This window comes from Cyphomyrmex costatus, unplaced genomic scaffold, assembly GCF_001594065.2.
Source record: "Cyphomyrmex costatus isolate MS0001 unplaced genomic scaffold, Ccosl1.0 scaffold97, whole genome shotgun sequence".
In the NCBI taxonomy this organism is placed as follows: domain Eukaryota; kingdom Metazoa; phylum Arthropoda; class Insecta; order Hymenoptera; family Formicidae; genus Cyphomyrmex; species Cyphomyrmex costatus.
The window spans coordinates 637,907-643,808 of NW_017280561.1; positions in this window are offsets into that span (position 1 = coordinate 637,907).

The following is a 5,902-nucleotide window of genomic DNA, read 5'->3' on the forward strand; positions in this document are numbered from 1 at the left end:
GAAAAATAGTTTTCCCCTTTTCTAGATAGAAACTTAATTCTTCGGAGTTATTGTCACGTTTGAAGAGAGCATTATCTCTACGAAAGAAAATTTTTAGGAAAATATTTGCAAGATGTTGTTGATATTTTTGGAAATATGATCCTTTTCTTGAATGAAATAAAAAAAATACTTGCTTCAAAAAAGGAAACGTTTGTTTAATAGATAATATGAAAGTAGCAAGGAAGATACAAGCGATTTTTTTTTTCATAGGCGCGTTTCACTCGGCGAAGTTCGCGAGTACGGTTTCAGGAAAAAAACGGTGCAACGAGATTCTTATAATTTTACATGACGTAAATTGTAGCCGGTTTTATAACGTTATCAGTAGAATATATAACTGTTTTGCGCCATATCGTAATTTCAGGTTTATTCTCTTAGTTTCGCAAAGTTTGAGATTAACGAGAGTTGTCGTCGAAAACTCCGCTTCAAAGATATCGCGCGGATATCGCGCGCTGAGAAGTAAAAGGCAGCCGTTTAGAATACGTTTACGGGCGGGCTTGATGCGTGCGATCGTGGACGGCCATTACCGGAGGGGAAAAAGATTTTCTGCCGCGTCCGTCAGCGCCGTGCGTGCGCTGTTACAGGTGGAAAACGGTTACAGGTAGAAAATCCGAGCGCGTTGATACTTCACGCTTTTATTCCATCGTGCGCCACGCGCTCGCACGCGCGCGTCCATTTTTTCATCTCGTATTTTTTCATAACTTGCCCCCGAGAGTGCGTCGTCGGGACGAGAAAGTACTGTCGGCCCTTTTCAAATTGTACGCCCTAGCCGTGTTTGATATTGAGGATTGGTCGGGAAATCTCAACCTCGGGATTGCCGCCGTTCAAACCGATATTGCGATTATCGATCATTCGCGAAAAAACTCGAATTTCCTTGTGCAAATCTCTCCGACGACTCTTTGACGGGGTCGAAATTTTTCCGTTCTCGGAACAGCAGAGGGTGTTAGTATACTGTTTGCAGTTAAACAATATTACGTAGTAAAATTTATAGTCCTCCCCCACAGCTTGGCCTCGCGCGCCCTTACAATGCGCTCTCTCGCCCTACACCCACAGGGGTGAAAGTATCAACGATATGAGAAATGCGGACGTTATGGCCAGTGCCACCCCCGTTGCCGTTCGTCGCCCTCGTGATGATCCACGGCTTACCGAATACTGTCCTGTAAATATTTCTTGGTTTTATTTTTTCAATGACGTTTTGATTTGCGAAGAATCGTTATAGAGTTGCTGTTGCGTTATTTAATTATTTGAGATAAGAAACAACGTTTCTCTTTTGAAAATTAACTGGGAAATTCGGCAGAATTCTACGGAACGATTTTACTAAAATATTTGAAAATTTAACTAGATACCAGATCTGAAAATAATTTGATCTGAACCATCAAAATAATTGTGCAGGATGCTGAAATATTGAAACTTTTTGCACTATTATCATCAACATTTAAGCGTTCTATATAATTTGATGGTCTAATAAAATCATTTTTCAGATCTGCATCTACCTAACCTTTTAGATATTTTAGCAAAATTGTTCTTGCCGTGTAGTAGGAAGAAAACTTGCAGTTGTTGTAGGCGTAACATCCGTATTTTGTAAATACGCCGACATCAACCGTGTTACGGTAACATCAAGCTTGATATTACATATTTGCTGTTCGAGTAACAGCAACTAAAGTTGTTGCGACGGTAAATGTAAGTCATACATACGTATTCGCGCTTTTACAACGGCCCTGTATTTTCGCTGCAAAGTATACAGAACATCATTCTGCTGTTCTGGCAACTAAGTTTCTATTTGTGCAATAAATTCTGATAGAATTGTATAGAATATAAATGTCATCTCTCTCGACGATATTTATTTTCTACAAATAATGTTTTACGAAATTCTTACCTGACTTTTATTAACATGTAATAAATCGCGATGGAACTTGTAAATCTGTATGGATCTTGATAAATAAATTATATTTCGAGTTTCTACCCACGATCGAACTTTTTACTTTGTACTTTCCAGGCTTTATGAACCCTTTGGGATTCGATATTCCCAATTTATCTATTCACCTAACGGGCATACGCGAATAATTTGCATGCTCGGAAAGAACGGTTTTGTCGAAGTATCTAAAAATTTCGCTAGATACACATTCAATTCAAAAATATAATTTTGTTAAGTTATCAAAATAATTATAGGATACTCAAGCTGATTGTTAAATGTCAAAAATTTTGCTGCTCATCAGTTTGAATTTTCCAATTTTCTATTGTGATGTTCAGACAAAATTATTTTCATATCTGCATCTACCCAAGTTCTTACATACTGCGACAAAATCGTTCATGCTGATTGTTAGAACGTCAAAAGTATACTTTTGCAACATTGCTTGAGTTTTGAGTTTGTTATATAATTATTTTGGTGGCCCAACGAAACTATTTTCAGATCTGTTTCTAGTTAAATATTCAGCAAAATCAAGTTGTGATTTTTTCCTTTCAAAAACGTGTTTTCCAACCCTTGGAAAACGTCTATTCGAAACTGCAAAACGATTAATTTTCGCACAATCTTAGCAATAACAACAGCATGTCGAAAGAATGAAGGAAAAAATCACAACTCGACCTGCGGAAGAATAACGCACGCGGCCGCCCACGGCGTGTTTATACGCGCTACAGCCTGTAAAGGACGGGTGATATTCCTTCATCAGAAAGCCTCGCGGGCGTCGTTATTCGTCCGCATATATCCGACTCATTCGCCGTTCGGCATCGCCACCGTTACCCCCGTTTTTTACGCTTCTAATATCGCGCATAGAGTTTTACACCCGCCCCGATCTGGCAAAGGGACGCGGCCAGGGTATGGGGCAGCGGGTTTCGAGCGGGGACCGAAATCGAGTTAGAGACTACTCTGCATTCTTTACGACGAATCCGCAGTACGCCGGTAAATCTATATATCGAGAAAAGCGAATTTTCCGGATTTATGCTTCTAACGAGACCGATCCGTTTGCGATTTTTTATTTTTAGTATCATTGCTATAATTACAGCTGGCGTTACCTGTACTAGAAGCGAAATTTTCATTAATCCTTTCTCACGGTTTTATCATCGCCTTTCTTTTTTAGATGAAGTGTAACGTAGAGCAGGCATATTCAACGATGAGAGGAAGTTCTTTTCTGGAATTTAAAGTAATCCTTTCGAAATTTGCTTGAACCAACTTTCGCCAATTCGTAAAACATTAAATAGTGTGCTCGCAGATTTCTATTCGATTAGATATTATGCTATAAATATTCAAGACTGTCAAAAAGTTCTTTTCTGAAACTTGAAGTGATCTTTTCGAAAGTCGATTGGACATTAGCTAGGTTCAGTGAAAAGAGCAATTTTGTAATTGTAAGATTTTTTAATACAATTGATTTACGTTTGGATTCAATAAGAATCTAAGAGCAGGAGAATCAATCGTATTACAGAATATAATTGATTATCTTACGTAAAAATTGCAAAGTTGTTTTTTCTACCAAACGCACAACTATAAACTTTCGCTAATTCTTGAAACATCAACAATTGAGAAATGTTTGTCAATTTCCATCTGATTAAATACTATACTTATACGCCGTTATTCGTATCTCTACATATCTTAGAAAATATTATTTCTATTTAGCAAAAGATTTCACAGAATCATTCAACGCAGTCGTTGACAGGGGATTTTTAGACGGACAGGTCGACCACCCTAAAGCGTAACGCGCGCTATTACCAAAATTCGAGTTAATAGCTAGTTAAGGGAGTCCGGCCGACGGTTCTCTCGTAAGGGTCGAACGCGGAGGACCGTCTCTCTTTGTAGCCCTAATTCAATTAAGACCGCCATCTTTCCCGGTCGGCACCGTCGACGTCGTGCTCATAACTCCGTTATTGAGGCACGACTGCCCAAATTCGATCGTCAATACCGTCTTGTTGGTCTCCAGGACACGGCAGACGATAAAACCGCGTCGACGTTTAATAATCGTCTGCTCTTTGCATTCCCAATTACGCTGCCACGTGCCGCTGTCAGGAAAAGAAAGGGAGGACAATCCTTTGGGGTGCGGCTCGCGAGATTGTTGTTAATACAATGAATAATCTACCGAGCTACTCTCGCCGGTGAATAGGCTGATATCAAAGTAAATAGTGGAGGAGAGCCCACCCACCGTGATTGTTTTAGAGATAGAGGAGATATTACTATATAGCAGCACAGCATATTTAGATAGTCGGCGAAGATAGCCGTTTAAGATCGCGATCATATGCTCCTACTTTGGGATATTGCTGTAGCGATTTAAATATTTCAATACAGTTTCTATTACAGCCATCTACCTCTGCAACTATGGATGTCTATTCTGGGTCTACTTCCCAAACTTCGTATGTCGAAAAGACGTTCGCGCTCCTTTCCTATTTCAGAAATAATTCAAAGATAAAGAACATAGCTTCTTGTGCCTTGATAAATATTCATTATTACGCTTCCAAAAAAGATCGCTCAAATACTTGGCGCACGTCTTGTGAGTTTCCGCGCTGTTAGTTTTTTATCTCGCCGAATTAGCGATTCTAAAATTGTTATAGACAATATGTGCTAAAAACGAAAGACTTTTGACACGTACTAGCTTTTGAGAAATGTATCCTAAACTCGGCGTAAAATATCATTCATTCGTCAACTTATGGCACTAATTTATTACAGCTGCCTCCGAGAAGAATGCCGCGAGTAATCGACCTGTGTAATGTGATGTGCCCAGACTCATTTAGAAGATACGGTTAGAGCGCGCGTTTCTACTCGTCCGTCTCGCCGCTATCAGGACAATCGTTATTGTGCGCAGGTGCAATAAGATCCTTGCACTTAATGTGCGAGAGACGAGAAGTTGAAAAACGCCGTCCATGTCTGTAGAAGTCTCTTGACGCCGCTGCCGCCAGCGTTCGTTGAACTCACTTACACCACAGCTGTAAAAGAATAAATTTACCCAACTTTTTTCATAGCGCCCGCCAACTAAACGCTACACGCTTTTTGCATCTCTGTATATCTCTGTGAAGGAATCGAGAGTCTCTCGAGTCTATTCGATCTCGTCCATTTTGATTCCGCTGTTTTTTTTACTTGAAGATTGAAAAGATCCCTATCGATTCTAAACTCTAAATACCTCATCAGAACAATCATTAAACACTTGGTATAGACGGTTGCTCGCTATTTACCCCGAAGACGTTCTGGGACCACCAAGAGAGATATCGTACATCTCTTGGATCGCGCTCTCAAAAAATATCTTCCCGTTACCCACTCGTTTAAATCTCACCGCTCGCATAGGTATACAACCTACTCTTTCGTAGGGTACAGGTCGCGCGATTCTTTCCTAGAAGGCATTGATTCCTACGCGATATCTGCGGAAAAGATGAGAGAGCATCGTCCCCGTGATCGTCGTCGTCGTCGTCGACGTCATCGTCGTCGTCACCGTCGCCGTCGTCGCCGTCGCCGCGATGCTCTCCGCCTCCGCTCGACGGTACTAGTATAACGACAGAACAACCACCACCACCACCTCCGCCATCAGCAAAGCGCGGCCTCCTCTCATCATCATCAGCGGATCGCCGTTTCGGGAGGCCGATCGGTGGGCCTCGCCGGGGCCGATGCCACGAGAGAGAGAATTCTCTCCTTCTCGGACGGCGAGACAAAGCGAGACGCGCGGTCTCGCGGGAGTCCGCGGGAGTGAGAGAGGCGGTTATGAGGCGGTCTCCGGGGGCGGCGCCTGTCGGCGCGTCCGATCGGAAGGCGAGCCGTGCGATTGGCCGGCACTACCGCGGTGCGAGGGGAACGTGAGGACGCGTGAGGTACGGCGGTGGGCGCCTCCACCCGCGCGGCGCGCAACATTGCCGTCTCCTTGCCGAGGTACGTGCGTCTCTCTCTCCTGCCGTT